We start from the raw sequence: 17,362 nt of genomic DNA on the forward strand, positions 1-17,362 counted from the left end.
CTTTGAAGAAGGTCCAGCACACTTACAAGGTGTTGAACAATAGGCCTCTGCCTGCCTCTCCTCTCCTCTCTCATCACTGTTCCTGTAATTCATTACACTTGAGCCACAAAGGCTTCCTTGAAGTTTCTCTCATTCCACCTCTTTCTGGACTTGTGCGCACACTGGTCTGTCTGCTTAGAGATTGAACTCCCCACCCCACCCCTTGATCTAGCTGACTCCTAAGGTGTTCTTTAGCTCTTCTTTTAAACGTCCTTCCTTCGAGGCCTTCCCTGTCCCCCAGACTAAACGCTCAGCACTCTGCATATTTCTTTCGCAACACCATTTGTCTGTTTCCCCAACTAGACAGTAAGCTCCATGAGGGCAGGGACCTATTTTTGTTCACCATTAGATACCCAACACAATGTCTGGCACGGAGTAGGAGTTTAAAATTGATTCACTGAATGACCAAATGAGTAAATTAAACAGAATTTAGTGACCAGAATGAGGATAGAGTGAGAGAGGTGTCAATAATGACTCGTAGGTTTCTAGCTAGGCAGAATCATGGTGCCATTGACTGAGATAAGAAACACAGGAAGAATAGTAATTTTGGAGGACATGCTGAGCTTGAGGTGCTAGTGACAACTTTAAGGTAGAAATGTGGAGTAGCTTGTGGCTAAGAGGGTCTGGGACTTGAGAGAAAGCTGGGCCAGAGATATCAATTCAGGAGCCACAATTCCATAAAGAGTTTGGCAAGGGGCCTTCCCTGGTGACGCAGTGGTTAAGAATCTGCCTGCCAATGCAGGGGACACACGTTCGAGCCCTGGTCTGGGAAGATCCCACATGCCACGGAGCAACTAAGCCCATGTGCCACAACTACTGAGCCTGCTCTCTAGAGCCCACGAGCCACAACTACGGAGTCTGTGTGCCACAACTACTGAAGCCCTTGCATCTAGAGCCCGTGCTCCGCAACAAGAGAAGCCACCACAGTGAGAAGCCCGTGCACCACAACAATGAGTAGCCCCCGCTCGCTGCAACTAGAGAAAGCCTGCGCGCAGCAACGAAGACCCAATGCAGCCAAAAGTAAATTAAAAAAAATAGAAAGTGGGCAAGATCCCTCAGGAGGAGGAATAGATTGAAAAAAGAAGAGGGCTGAAGCAGACTCCTGAGGAACAATGATAAGAAATGAGAGAATTAAAGGAGCTCATGATAGTCTCATAGAAGGAATAATCAGAGAGGTAAGAGCCCCTTATGCTGAAGTCCCCTGTGTATCACTAGACCAAGCCCAGCACGCCCCAGCCTTGACCTAGGGAATCCCTTTTCTGGGCAGATGAAGTATTTTAGTAAAGAAGACAGATTTCTCTGAAGATATTAAAATGGAAGGCTGGAGCCTGAGTCACATGGGATGAGTTAAAAAACAAAGGGGAATAATACTCCTGTGTGGACAAATGCTGAAGTCTTTCAAGAGTGATTCCATCCGATTCTGAAGGTAGACTGTGTTCATAGGAATATGGCCTGAGGGTTCATTGTGGGAGTTGTACAGATTTCTCTAGTTCCAAGTGATGGACTTCTGAACTCTTATATCACCATGAATTCCGTCCCTTAGCAAATGTCAGCAAAGGTTGAAACAAGCAAGCTCTCAGTTTTAGATTCTTAAATATACAGGTTCAGGAATTTAAGTACACACATATCTATATTATACGTGGCCCATTATGAAGGTAGTTACAGCTTTATTTTCACTAGGATTCTCCCATGATCCCATCCTCCTAGTAATTTCACTCTTTATCATGAAGCATATTCTTGACATCATTTCAAATGACTTAAAGGTAGTGGCGCCTGTAAAGATCAGATGGAAATATGATCCATTCATGTTAGAAGGACAATGTAGAATTCATCAGAATAAGCAGAAACCCACAGGAATGATCTAGAGTCACAGTCCCCTGAAGCATAAACACAAGGAGCTTCCATGGGCTCTAAAGTGGAGATGAGGGCCTTTCCTTACATAGGACAATGTCTGCGGAAGTTCCCATCCACCTTGGCTGGATAGAACCACCTATGGGCTGGAGGGCAGGCCTTGGCAACTTCCCAGGTTGGGCAAAGTGGATGCTTGGTCCCCAGTACTGGTGGAGCTATGGACCCAAAAAGTCTCCTCTCTCTCTTCCACCATGTAGGACAGCTATGGGTCAAGTCATTTACTAGGCCAATGTTACAAAAATACTCCTCTAGCAGTTATTGAATCGGTGCTTAAACATCAAGTTCAAAGTCATATACAGAATATGTCTTCAACTATGTTAACAAGAATCCATAGGAGGAGAAAAACAGCCTCAAAAATTAACTGTGATCGTTTCTCAGTAGTGGAATTATAGATGACTTTAAAAATTCTCTTTTCTAGACTTTTCTGTGATTTCTTAGTTTCTTCAATGAGGATATCACTAATTTTCTAATGAAACAATTATTTATTTATTTTCTTTATTTTATTTTTGGCTGCATTGGGTCCCATTGCTGTGCGTGGGCTTTCTCTAGTTGCGGTGAACGGGGGCTACCCTTCATTGCGGTGCGCAGGCTTCTCACCACGGTGGCTTCTGTTGTTGCGGAGCACAGGCTCAGTAGTTGTGGCTCGCGGGCTTAGTTGCACCGCGGCATGTGGGATCTTCCCGGACCAGGGCTCAAAACCATGTCCCTTGCATTGACAGGCGGATTCTTAACCACTGTGCCACCAGGGAAGCCCATAATGAAACAATTTTTGATAGTGTGCTGTCTGTCACACTATCAACTTTGCGCTGAATTGCTAAGCCCACCTCTGGCCTCTGCCTCTATAATCCGGGTGGGCTCCAGGGCCATCTCTCTGAGCAGGTTCTCCACTGAGAAAGTCTTCCTGTAGTGGACATCTAGTGCTTTTCTTACCTATCATCTATGGCACCCTCTTTCAATAAAATAACTATCTTCCCTCCAACCCTGCCCTCTGCCATTAGGTACTATCAATAAAGTTGCCCAGTAAAGGGGCAGACATGTAACCAAAGCTGGCCAACCTGACTCTCTTCTGGAAATGTGACCTTTCACAGAGAGACTGGAGATGGTTGGAGCTGATGCATGTGGACAGTGGACCCTGAAGAGACTACACCTTAGTTACTGCCTTGTTCTGTTGTTTTCAGATTGGCTCTTTGGCTTTCCTTTGAGTCTCTGAACTCCTCCATATCCTTCCAATAAATTCCTGCTTCTCTTCAGTTACCCCGGCAGGTTCAGTTTCTTGTAACTAAAGAGCACAGCCAACATGACAGCCTGTTCCCCTGGACCTGTCCGAGAGGACCACCCCCGGATGAACACGTAGGTCAGCCTTTGCTCCGGTGGACGTTGTCCAGTGATAGTCCAGCTCCTCCCTCGTAACCCAGAACGAGCTGCATCAGCTCCGCCACCAGTCCTGAAGCCCTGTAGGTACAGGGCAACGGTGATGACTCAAACTAGGTCAAGTGTCTGGAAACACCCAAGAAGGCCCATCCATGGACACTCTCCCTGGGGCAAGAGAGACTTCCCTGGGGTTATATCTCAGAACTTTAGCTTTGGAAAATCCAAGTCATCCATACCATTTCCTACTCGGCAGGGAATCTCTGCTCAAGCACCCCAGGCAGATAAGAATGGAAGAGCTGGGGGCTTGTACATGTGACAGAGTACTCCCTCACTGGGTTAGGGTGACCAGGGCTCCTATGGCCAACCATAGTGGTTCATATCATTTATCTCCCTCTTCCTCCCACCTCCACAAGGAGCTTTAACAAATATCTTCCTGCCAAATAAGGGGAGGGGTAAGGAGAAGGAGAATGGTGCACCCAGCGGGACTGAACTTGGGTCCAAGTGGCTGCAGCAGGAAGGTTGCTCTTGGCCAGGATCTCAGGAGGTGCTTTCCTTTTTCCTTCAGCAAATATGATCATTCAGGCCTTATTGGAAGGAGTCATGGGAGCTTTATATACCAAGTATATACACGAGTAAATTTCCTCATTAAGATTTGAGGAGTGGACAGGGGTTTTCGTGATCACCATCCTGGTTTGCCTGGGACGTAGAGATGCCAAAACCAGGGAAGGAGATACAGGCTGGAAATGCAGGTGGGAATACCAAGTGGCTGTAGTGGTCATCCAGTTTGCCCAGTTTAAGTGATGGAGCTGGCCTCAGTGGAGTACAGACCTGTGGCTTTGAACGTAGTAAGAGTCTTATTGTGAGCTCTGGATTCTTCGTGACGACTATCGTCTCTGACTCCTTTCTCCCACCCTCTCATGTCTCCACTTGCCCCTTCTCCCCCTTCTCCCCTCCAGCCTCGTGGATTTTCACCAAGAAAAATTGTTAGCTGCAATCCGGCTTGTTGATGAGGACAGAGACCAAAAAACTTTTTTGAACCTCACACTGGAATCACTCAAACAAAAAGCATGTGTCCATGTCCTCCTAGAAACAGAAGGACTTGCTTCTGCTGCAGATGGTGACCCGATTAATTCAAGGGGGATGAGAATGTTTATATTCCTTCCACCACCACCACCGCCGTAACTGCCTAACTCTTAAATAGATGCTTACTTGAATAATAATATTTCACACTTAGTGAGTGCTCAACTCTGTGCCAGGCTGATTAGTGACCCTCTGAAGTAGGGCTGTTTATCCCCATTTTACAGATGAGGAGACTGAGGCACAGGGAGTTCACACAGCAAGTGGCAGAGGTAGGATTCCATCCAGGCGGCCAGCCTCCTCTCTCTGTCTTCAAGTCTAATGACTCCTGAGAAGAAAATCTGGGGAATTCCCTGGCAGTCCAGTGGTTAGGACTCGGCGCTCTCACTGAATGGTTGGGGATCCCAAAGAGCTCTTGGTTATGTGGGTTTTATCTATTAAGACTTCCCATGTAAGAAATCAAAACTGAGACATTTACAGAATACGTAAGCATTTAAAAATAACAATAGTAAACATGCTAACACAATAGCACTTTTTATGGGAAATTTGCTTTCCAAAAACAAAAAAATTGAGAACAGTGACACTTTTATACTTTTACAAATCTTTCTGATGTCCAGGTTCATAGAGGACGGCTGAAATATCTCCTTCTGCCTCCAAGCTGTTGCGACCTATTTTCTGTTGCGATATGTTTGCTTTGAGCATAAAAGAGAAGCCAGGGATTTCCTTTGTGGCGCAGTGGTTGAGAATCCGCCTGCCAATGCAGGGGACACGGGTTCGAGCCCTGGTCCGGGAAGATCCCACATGCCGTGGAGCAACTAAGCCCACGCACCACAACTACTGAGCCTGCACTCTAGAGCCCACGAGCCACAACTACTGAGTCCACGTGCCACAACTACTGAAGCCTGCACGCCTAGAGCCCGTGCTCCACAAGAGAAGCCACCACAGTGAGAAGCCCGGCACTGCAACAAAGTAGCCCCCGCTCGCCACAACTAGAGAAAGCCCATGCGCAGCAACGAAGACCCAACGCAGCCAAAAATAAATTAATTAATTTTAAAAAAAAGAGAGAGAGAATCCAGCTTTACACTGATGTATAATTGGGAAAGGAAGGAACTCTTGGACCCCTGAAAGGGTTGTAAGGCTCATGCATTGAGAATCACTGCTTTGATTTCATCTTCTGGAAGTTACACAGTGCCATGGCACTTCAAAGCCACAGTAGCTAAAGTTTTCCTAAAACACTGTATTCAGCCTCACTTGCAGAGTTCCGTTACAGAGCTTTTGGGGAATCTGTGTATCCACTGATCCCCTTCTCTCAGGACTGAACCCCAATCCCACCTGACGGAGGGAAGATCGGGGAGACTCTGGCAGAAATCCTCCTAAGACAAGACCTGTCTGCCACCCTGGGTATAGGTTTCTGCACCGAGAGAGGCACCCAACAGTGGCTGGTCAGCCAGGTTCTCTTTTCTGGGACTTTGGCATTGGGGGATGCGGACTAAGGGACTTTGAACCCAGAAATCCAGGTGGTCGTAGTGGGGCCACCTCCTTAGCTGTGGATCCCTTGGTCCTTCATGGCTTCCACGTCCTGCTTCGAGTCTCTCAGATGAGGAGGCTTCTGTTTTATCACATTGTGAGCTGATCATCTCATTCAGTTGTTGTTCTAGTAAGCATCCAACAGTCAGCAGCAACTGTGGGTCTCAAAAGAGCAGGAAGAGTTAAAAGTTCAAAATCCAGTTGTGAATAATGCGTGTGTGTGCACACATGTGGGTGTGTAAAAGAAAGAAGGAGGAGAGAAACTGATTAATTATAAGTGATATTTTTAGAACCTATGTAGCAGGGTCCTGGCTTCAGCCAAGTTGGAACCCCTTTTAAGAATTTAATTGGGTCTGGCACAGCTTGTGGACAGGAATCGTGGGTCCAGCTAGGACCTATTTGCTTCTGGAGAAAAAATCACTTAGAGGAGGGGCGTGTAAAGCTCAGATTGGAGAGAGGCCTGGACTCCAAGTGCAGCGTGGCCTGATTCTATGGCCTGATTCTGTTTTCAGCCTCAGGCTCAGTGTGCTGGTCACATGTTTGTCTGTTTGACCCTCTCGGTCAGCCCTTTGAGGTCGGTGCTAATGTCACTTTTTCACAGGAGGGGAATCTGCAGCACAGATCAGCCAAGTCACTTTTATATGGCTACCCAGCTGGCAAGTCTCAGAAGCCGAAGGTGCACTGGCGACGACCCTGCAGCTCCAGGCGTAACCACCGTGCGGCGCTGCCGGGCTGCTGGCCCCTCCCTGAGCCCGCCTAACCCTTCCAGGTGGGGGAAATTATATTCTTTTTTAAAAAAATATTTATTTATTTTTGGCTGTGTTGGGTCTTCGTTGCTGTGCGCGGGCTTTCTCTAGTTGTGGCGAGCAGGGGCTACTCTTCGTTGTGGTGAGCAGGCTTCTCATTGTGGTGGCTTCTCTTGTTGAGGAGCACAGGCTCTAGGTGTGCAGGCTTCAGTAGTTGTGGCACGCGGGCTTCAGTAGTTGTGGTTCGTGGGCTCTAGAGCGCAGGCTCAGTAGTTGTGGTGCACGGGCTTAGTTGCTCCACGGCATGTGGGATCTTCCCGGACCAGGGCTCGAACCTGTGTCACCTGCATTGGCAGGTGGATTCTTAACCACTGCACCACCAGGGAAGCCCAGAAATTATATTCTTAAAAGCTGGCACAAGAACTTGTCTTAGGGAGGAAATTCTCTGTATTCAAAAAAGAGTATGTGGGACTTCCCTGGGGGTCCAGTGCTTAAGACTTTTCCTTTCAGTGCAGGGGGTACAAGTTCAATCCCTGGTCCCCAGGGAGCTAGGATCCCACATGCCTCATGGCCAAAACAAAAACCCAAAAAACCCCACTAAAACATAAAACAGAAGCAATACTGTAACAAAATTCAATAAAGGCTTTAAAAATGGTCCACATCAAAATAAATATATCTTTTAAAAAACCCCAAAAAGAGTAAGTGAAGGGTGGGGTGACCCAGAAGAGTGAACCCTGAGGGGACGGGAGGCAGGGCAGCGAGACAGCTCATGTCCTGTTCCTTAGAGACCAACAGACAGGACTGGAGGAGGTGAGTAGAAAGTGGGAGGGGAAGGAGGAAGGCCACATGGCTGTGGGAAATCCCTTAGTGGCAGGAGTGCTCTCTATTTAATGGAAACTTTATTGAAGAAGAACACACATATAGAAAAGTGACCCATCATAATCGTTCAGCCTGGTGAATTTTCATCAGGTGAACCTACATGTAACCAGCGCATCCATCAAGAAACTGAACATACCCCAGAAGCCCCTGTTCACACCTCCTTCTGGCATTAGCACCCACTTCTGCTCTCTAGCACCCAATACTCATTCTGTCTGGGTTTGAACTTTATAGAAATGGAAACATACAAAAATCTATCTACTCTTTGGTGTCTCACTTCTCCCAGTCAGCATAAGAGTTGAAAGTCTCATTGTTGCCTATATTTGTATTTCACTCCTTTCTGTTGTATGGCATTCCCTTATATAAATACACCACAACCTAGTTACGCTTTCTATGTGGATGGACACTTATAGATGGACATTTGGGCATTTTTAATTTGAGGCTGTTGTTGGGACTATGGACATAGGGTCATTTTTGTACACATCTTGGTGAATATTCATAGTGTGTTTGTGGGATGGAATTGCTGGGTCTGGGTATAGGGTATGCATGTGTTCAACTCAGCTAGACATTGCTGAACAGTTTTGCAAAGTGTGTGCACTCATATACAATTGCTAGTGGGTTATTTTTAAGACTAAGGGAAGTCCAGTCTCTCTGTGAGTTGTGCTGCTGTGATATAAACCTCCATCCCCTCCTAAGCATCCAGTAATGCCTAGCACATCTCACAGATCACTTATATGAATGGCGGGGGTTTTGTTTGTTTTGTTTTTAATAAAAATCAAAGAATGAGCTGAGGTTCATGGCAGGGCCAAGCTGGTGTGAAAAACAGAAAATGGCATGTGTGCGATGATGAGGGACCCACACAGCTGACTGGGACACCAGGAGCTTCGGCCCTGAGGTGACTGTGAGGGCGCCAGCCTCCTCTAGGGACCTTGGAGAGCACCTTGGGCACGCACAGAGGGGTCCAGCCTGTTAAGTCGCCAGGGCCAGAGGGATCCTAGCTGATTTTCAGATCACACACAAAAAAGGGGGGAAAACAGTCTCCCCACTTTGACCTGAAGCAGGGGATGGCTTTGGCAAAGCTCTGTCACCTTCACCCTTCAGTACATTAGCCAATGTGCCCAGAGCCAACGGGGAGGAGGTCCCAGCAGTACTAACAGAGGCATGGGGAAGCAATGCCCTTCTGGGAAGCTGTTAGAGGCAGCAGCAGTAGTGCTGGAAGCCCCAGGAGATGGCACCGTTGGCAAGGACATCAGAGTCCTCAAGAGAGAATGGCCCCAGGGAAGGTGACTTCCAGGCTAGACGACCAGAGTGGGCAGAGTGATGGACGCCCAGTGGGACCAGAGAGGGCTGTCGTGAGCGTCTAGAAACATTCATGCAGAGCTCCCAGAAATAACTGAGAAAGACCCAGCAGAAGGCTGGGGTGCTTAACGGTGGGTGGGTGCCAGCCAAAGACCTGTGGTTTATTACTGTTGAAGTTATGCCTCTGGGGGTGCCCCTGGGTGACCGGGAAGCCAGGGTACAGTCAATACTACTAATGTCTGAGTGTGTGTTTCTCTTTCTAAATTTCATTTATTCCTAGTTTTGCAAACAAGTGTTTATCTCTCCCATAAATAAATCTGGAGTGCTGTTTTCCTGATGTTTCTCAAGGTTCAGTCCCCAGGCCCTGGCCTTTACCGCAGTCCTAGTTACGTTTTCCGCACAGCAGCGCGGTTCACCATCGGAGGCAGGGAACCGGGGAGGAGCCCGGTTCAGAGGCTGCAACAGCCTCCCTTGAACTTTCCCACGTACTCAGCTGGTGATGGCAAGAGCAGATGGGCCTGTGGTTTTGGACAGGGTCTCTCCTGCAACTCCTCTGCTGTCTCCTCACCCAGGTTGTTCTCCGTCTCTCCCCCTCTCACTCCTGCCAATTCCCAGGCTGGCATCTCTCCAGGCTCTTGGTTTCTTGAATTGCTTGCCTTCAATGACATTCACCTCAGCACCCTCGCCTCAGGTCCCTCCAGCCTCCATCATCTCCTGGAACTGCTTCACTCTTAAATCTTGATTCTGGAAGTTCTACTCTCTGGTCATAGTCTCTTACCCTCCAACTTTCTCATTCTCTTAATAAACACTGAAGATTTCTGAAAACTTACAGAGGACTCCAGTCTCTTAACAAGCCCTGTAGCCCCCACTCCACCTTCTCCCAGTCCATGAGTTTTTTCTTGCCCCTCGCCACCTCCCCACCAAGCAGGACCCATCGGAGTGGGGAGTGGAGGGGGGGGCAGGAGAAGGGAGCACGGCCTGAAGACAGCAGAACACACCTTGCTCTTTCTACCTCAGTGCCTTTGCACGTCTGCTTGCTCTGTGTCCCCCACGCTTAACCCCCTCCCTACTCAGCTAACCCTACTCACTGGTTCAGATCTCAGCTCAAACAGCACTTCCCTGGGGTCAGTGCACTCTGTCTTCCCATGACATGCTCTGTCTCAAGGGAGCATCACAGTTGTAATGGCTTGTGTAGGTGTCCAGGGACTAGGCTGCCACTTGTACTGCCACGCCCATAGCGCTAGCACAGTGCCTGCAGCACAGCGGACACAGCGAGGATTCGGGGATGAAGGGACTGACGGAAAATAGGCAAGAGTCTGCAGCTGATGGTGGAGAAGCAGAGGGTGGTGTGGCAGGGCTGAGGTGAACTGGGCTATCTGTTAGGGTCAGAAAGGAAGATTCATGCTCCTGGGTGCTCTGACCAGAGTCACCTCAAGCCAGAGCACCCAATGTGATTGTATTTGGACATTGGGCCTTTAAAGAAGTAATTAAGTTCAAAGGAGGTCTTATGAGTAGGCCCTAATTCAATCTGACTGGTGTCCTTATAAGAAGTGGAAGAGATGCCAGGGACGGGCATGCACAGAGCGAAGCCTGTGAAGATGCTGCAAGAAGGCGGCCATCTGCAAGCCAAGTACAGAGGCCTCAGGAGAAACCAACCCTGCTGACACTTTGACTTTGGACTTCTAGCCTCTAGAACTGTGAGAAAATAAATGTCTGCTGTTTCAGCCACTCAGTCTGTGGTATTTTGTGACGGTGGCCTGAGCACACTAAGTGACACAGTTATGATCCAACCTCTCATTAGAGTAACTTGCCCACAGTGGTGTGGTGGTAGGTCTGTAATATCCAGCTCTCCATGGACCAGTGACCCAGGATCTGCCATTACTACAGTGTAAATCCTGCTGCGGCCGATTTCAAGCTGTCAGTGTCATGTCGCTGATGTCAGGTTGGGAAGAGATGTGCATGTGTGGCTCCCACCAGCCAGTGCCCCAGCTGGCCCCAGTGCATCACTGTCTGTCAGCCGATCCCACCAGCAAACATGTATAGCAGATCATTGTACGGCAGGATCTCACTTGCTTGATTTTTGGTAAACTGGGATTTTACTAGCTTTCCCTAACTCCCACCCCAAACATAAACACACAAGGGCACCCACACGCTCCAGGCTTGCGGTCTCACAACAGGAAGTGGCGTGAAAATAAAGCAATCCCTGCATTCTGCTGTCCCTCTACCCCTTGTCTTTCACTCCGGATCTGTCCAACACATTAAGGGAACGTAGAAACAGAGCAGAGTTGTACAGCGTTGGTTGCTTTTGTTTCAGGACCAACCAGCTCTTCTTGAGGACCAGGGGCACGAAAGATATTTTCCATCAAATCTGGGATTTGCATTGTCATTTCCTCCCACCCCACTTCATTCTTCCTTCACTCATGCAGACGAGGTAATTCCCAGAAACCTCTGCTTTCTTTCCCATTATTTACCCAACACATTTTCACCTACTTAGGAAAATCAGTGCTAATTTTCTCTCCATCATGGGTTTCACATCTCCAGAGCAGTTTTTGAAAGTACTTGAAATGCATAACTGAGCATCATGGTTCCTTAGACACAGATTTGAACGATTAACTGGATAGTTTCCATTCCACTCCAGTTCAGGTTGTGCAGAATGTGTCATCCCAAGCCCCTCCCCCTAATGTTGCAGAATCTGCTTGTCCGGATACCAGGGCTTCGGGGCAACAGCTCCATTTCCTTTTTTGTGAACTCTCAGTCTTTAATGAGTGTTTATGAGCAGAATTCAAAAAGAAAGAACCCCCTTCTCCCACCTGAAGTTATTGGTTCCTGTTTCCGCTGCATGTCCCCACTTCTTGGGAAACTGGGCTCTGCCTTAGGTGAGGGGCTGGCTTTTTGTTGGGGAGTTTGTGCTTGGGCATTGAGCGTGGCTCCTGGCGCGGTACGCAGCAGTGTCCGCACAGCTGGTGAGGAGAACCTCTGAACCACACAGGTAGTGTTATTCTGCCTTCCCCGTTACCCTGCCTGTCTCCCTCCCACAGGGATTCCAGCATGGTGATGTTGCTGCAGATACTGCTGGATTTTTTCAGGAAGGTCTCCTTTGAATTTGGGGCCTATCCCGAGGTGTGCTGGAGCGAGCTTCTGCCAGCAGAGAGAGCCAACTGTACCTATCTCTTCCCAACTTCACGCTCAGTGACATCCCATTGCTAGCTTGAAATAGGCCACAGAGGAAGGATTCACTCCAGGGAAATCAGCCAACATTACAAATCAGGGCGTTTTCTTTCTTTTTTTCCCGGAGCACCCACTTATAACACACCACTGGAAATACCCCTTCAAAAAAAAGAAATCCCCTCATAGGAGCCGGCAGCCTGTGCAGTTAGAATCTTCTTCATCCCACCCTCTCCATCATTCTGGAAGCTGCCAGTGCTAAAACGGAGCAAAACAAATGTGAATTACCCCTTTTAAAGGGATGTCTTTCTTTTCAGTCCTCATTGATTGCCTTCCCCTTATTAGGATGTCTGATACAATCTAGGGCTGCAGGATCATGGTTCCCCTGCCATCTGATGTCTAGTTTCTTTTCTTTACATTGACTTCTCTGTAGGTTTATTTCTAATATCCTCATGATCCAACAAGCGGTACTCTCTGTTCACAGTGGTTCCTGATCCCCAGGAAAGATTGCCATGAATACAGATTTCAGGGCCCAGACTCCAAGACACTCTCCATCAGTGCCTCAGGGCTGGGGCACAGAAATCTGTATTTTTAATAAGTTCTCTGGACGGTCCACGTCCAGACCCTGGGTTGGACTGACATTTGGGAACCACTACAAAAACATCTGCGGGTATGCCGGGCTCTTCCTCAGCAGCTTCTGAGAGTTAGAACCCAGTTGGGGTGAGGCTAGAGGACTCAGCCTGTTCTGTTTTCTGGGTTGACAGTTGTCTGAGGGCTTCTGCTCTGTCATCCTCCAGGCCACATTACTTGGGGAGTCTTGGTGACTTCCCTGATTACCCAGGGACACAAAGGCTGGCTCTGAGGTACAAGAGGGGGTGAACTGATTAACTGCCTCGTGAAAAGCTTAATTGCACGTCATTTTCTATTTTGGCAGAGGCTGCCAGGTGAGCTCGGGCACATCATTCCCCGCCTGACTCACTGTTACAACCCAACCCAGCACTGATGATGAGTGGGTGTCTCCCCCCTACCCCAGTGGCTCCCAAACTTCAGGATGCAAGTGAATCACCCAGGGAGCTTGTTTAAAAGCTGGATTCTGGGCCCCTGCCTAGGTTCCCGTTTCAGGAGGGGTGGACCTGGGAATCCCCTTGTTTAAGAAGCTCCCCAAGTGAATGTATTTGACACAGCAGGTCATTTTATTTAAACCAAAAAGGTTTTCACGAAATGTCTGCTCTTAAGGGTATTATCTTCCCTTAAGGAGTTCCTCTGGAGTAACAATGAATCAGCTTTTTCTTGAGCTCTTTTTAAAAATAAATACTGTGTTTCAGAAATGGAACCATGTGTTTCAGCAGAGGAAAGTGAGTAATGCTGTGGGCCATCTGGCCAGCCACACTTCCACTCAGAAAACTGGTATATGGTGAGTGACAAGGGAACATCCCCAAGCAGGTGGGCTGTTCCCTCAAAGGAAAGGAGGTGGGATTAGGGGGCAGAAAGCCCTGGTTCTAACAGCTGGATGGAATGTTCCCCCACCAGGGTTAATTCAAGTGGTTTCTTTTCGTGAGGATAATCACCAAATTAAATGTTTTAATTACCGAAATCATATATGCATTTCTTCTGAGAAAAGAGCATCATCAGAGCTCAGTGGTACCCACTCCCCAGAGGGTAGAGCGGCTTTGCTTTCAGGGAAGGGGGTGTCTGGAGTAGTCCACTTTCATTTCATTATAAAACCAGCTTGACAAATAAAGGCATAGATTGACATGTATTCCCAGCCAGCTGTGACTTAATGAGCTCAATTCAGAGCTTGGAACCTGCTAGCCACATCCATATTAATATGTCCGTGGGAAAAAAAAACAACAGAGGAAGTGACAAACTGCTATTCCTAGTATTTGAAATGAATTTTAAACGACTTAAAATGGCTAACGCGGGTGAGCATGACTTTGAGGCAGCCCAGCTGTCGGCCTCCCTGCCTGTCAATAATGCCCTTGCAGCAGAGGCAGGCAGGGCCCTGGAAGGTAGGAGCTGTTTTCACCCAGATCAGCAAGCCCTGAGGCCTGGGGACAGGTCTGCGGCAGCACCCTATCCACCTCCCCAAGGCTTTTATCTTGAATTGTTTGTTGCATAACCATCTAAGTCATCATGATCATAAGAGCCTTTGTGATTCTGATTTTCCCAGTCATGAGCACATGAACATAATACAAATGTCTTGTTCAAACATTCTAAGATCCTAAAAATAAAAGGTGCTGGGTAAGCCTGCTGTGTTAATAAGCACAAGGTGAGAGAGGGCGGGCGTGGGTGGGGGAGGACAAAGGAAATGCAGCAGAGAAACCTCAGTCTGTGTATTTTGACGCTCAGCTGCAAAATAACCACCTGGTCCAGCTGGGGAGAGGGCCCCTGGCCCGTGAGCCATTCCTGTAGTACCACGTGGGAGGCGGGAAGGCCCCTTCTCTGGGCTGGAGAGAGGGTGTGAACACTCTCCAGCGGAGGTCTTTGCATTCCCTTGAACCTGAACTCTGCTGAGTGCTGAGTTTTTTTGGTTGTTGTTGTGTGTAACTGGGGGAATAGTCAAGATTCAGAGCATAGGCTTTCAAATCAGACAAATCCTGCCTTTCCCACTTACAAAAGATTCAATCGGACCATGAGTCTCCATTTTTAATCTGGAAATGGAGCTAAAATACCAGTCTCATCAGGCATTTTCTGATAATTAAATGAGAAAATATATGTACATGCTTAGACTCGGCCTGGCACAGGGTAAGCCCTGGATGATTCTTGGTACCATATCTGACACATGTCTCGGTGGCATGGAGTCTCCAGGTTATTCTTATTTAAAGACACCTTTCAGGGCTTCCCTGGTGGCACAGTGGTTAAGAATTCTGCCAATGCAGGGGACACAGGTTTGAGCCCTGGTCCAGGAAGATCCCACATGTCACGGAGCAACTAGGCCCGTGCACCACAACTACTGAGCCCGTGCTCCACAGCAAGAGAAGCCACCACAGTGAGAAGCCTGTGCACTGCAACAAAGAGTAGCCCCCGCTTGCAGCAACTAGAGAAAGCCCGCATGCAGCATTGAAGACCCAACGCAGCCAAAATAAATAAATTTATTAAAAAAGTAAATAAAATAAAAACACCTTTCAGCACATGTTAGGCACTCCGAAATCAGCATTTCATTTCAGTGCCTAGTCATAAATCTCTGACAGTTGTGATACCTTTGGGAAAAAGGGCAAAATATTTCACTTCTGCTTTCACATAATGCCTATGGTTAAATCTGGATAAAAGATGTGACCCAGTGAGTCATATCTAAAACTAGGAGAGGGGACTGACTGTCACCGTAATCACTGACTAGATTCTAAACCCACCAACAGTCCAGGAATAAAGTGGGAATGGAAGTGACATAGTCACCAGCATAAATAGCAAACCCCAGTTTCTCCAGTAGACCATAGCCAGAATCCCAAACTGATTGAGTACTAGTCTGTTGACCTCACCAGGCCTCAGTTTTCTCATCTGTAAAATGGTCAAAATAACACCTGCAACACAAGAGGATAATGCACATTTAACAGGTGGTGTTTGCAAACAAACAGCTGGTGTTTGCGATGTGCTTGATACAGCACTGTGCACTAAGAGCACACAACGCACTAGCTCCCTCCTCCAACTAGGTGCAGGGACTCAAACCCTTGCATAGTCCTTAGGCCTGTCCAGTCCCTCTGGGACACCTAGGTTGTTTAGCAGTCATCCAAACCCTAGCACCTTGGACATTCTTTGTTGCCATCAGTTATGGGTTATGTCTCCCCAAAAAGATATATTGAAGTCCTGCCCCCCAGTACTTCAAAATGTAATCTTAATTGGTGATAGGGTCTTTACAGAGGTAATCAAGTTAAAATGAGCTCATTAAGGTGGGCCCTAATCCAGTCGGACTGGTGTCATTATAAAAAGGGAAATTTGGACACAGAGGATGTGAAGAGACACAAGGAACACGTGTGAAGACGGAGGATTGGAGTGATGCATCTATAAACCAAGGAATGATAGAGATTGCTGGCAAACCATCCGAGGCTAGGATGAGACAAGGAAGGATTCCCTACAGGTATCAGAGGGAACATGGCCCTGCCAAACCTTGATTTCAGACTTCTGGCTTCCAGAACTGTGAAAGAATAAATTTCTGTTGTTTTAAGGCATCTAGTTCGTGCTAATTTGTTAGAGCAGCCCTAGGAAACTATTACACCATCCTTTTTACAGAGGAAACTTGGTTATGCATAGGATAGAAATGAAAATTTGGGAATCAGTTCCAAGCAGGGGTGAGGAAACCCACCGGAGGTTCCTTTGGGATAAATTAAGCAACCAAACAAGAGGAGGTCATCTTGCTTTGAGATTCACAAACACTCACTCTCTCAAACTATGTTCCCTGAGATATTAGGATTCCTTGGAGAATTCTGTAAACATTTGCTTTTGATTTACATTTCTTTAGTATATATATAATTATTTTACTGGCTTTAAATAGCAAAACTTTCTCAAGTTACTTACATGAATAGCTCATTTAATCCTCACAACTACCCTGTGAAGTGGGTGCTATTTTATCCTCATTTTACAGATGAGAAAACTAAGGCACAGAGAAGAAGTTAAGCAGTTATTCTGAGTCCATGTATCTAGTAAATTGTAGCACTGGGATTTGAATGCAGGGACTCTGACTCCAGAGACTTCGTTTGTAACTACATACTTTACTAAATGGTTTCTAAAAACTATAACAAACACACACAAACACAAACAGGTACATTCAGATGTTCCATAATTAGATTCAACATGGCAGAGACCATCACAGCACAAACTTGTGCTGCCTTTTGTAGAGAAAATCTCATTCATTCATTCAGTTGACAGATGTTTATTGAGTACATACTATATGCTTCTATGACCTTCCTTAACAATATTGATTAGTTCACAACTCTATTCTCCTTTTTTTTTTTTCCAGTATGCGGGCCTCTCGCTGTTGAGGCCTCTCCCGTTGCCGAGCACAGGCTCCGGATGCGCAGGCTCAGCAGCCATGGCTCACGGGCCTAGCCGCTCTGCGGCATGTGGGATCTTCCCGACCGGGGTACAAACCCGTGTCCCCTGCATCGGCAGGCGGACTCTCAACCACTGTGCCACCAGGGAAGCCCTATTCTCCTTTCTTAAAAATATTCAGATCTGTGCATATGCATTCACTTAAACTCAAACCCAGCACAATAGTGAGTTGTGTAATAATTGGCACTTCCAGATGGTAAACATGCCATATTTAGATTCATTTTAATATTTATTTAAATATTAATATTGAGTATATTAAAATATATTCATTTTAATATTTATTATAGTTTTGGATGCTACGTGATTGA

This window comes from Neophocaena asiaeorientalis, unplaced genomic scaffold (genome assembly GCF_003031525.2).
Source record: "Neophocaena asiaeorientalis asiaeorientalis breed wild unplaced genomic scaffold, Neophocaena_asiaeorientalis_V1.1 scaffold29, whole genome shotgun sequence".
Classification (NCBI taxonomy): domain Eukaryota; kingdom Metazoa; phylum Chordata; class Mammalia; order Artiodactyla; family Phocoenidae; genus Neophocaena; species Neophocaena asiaeorientalis.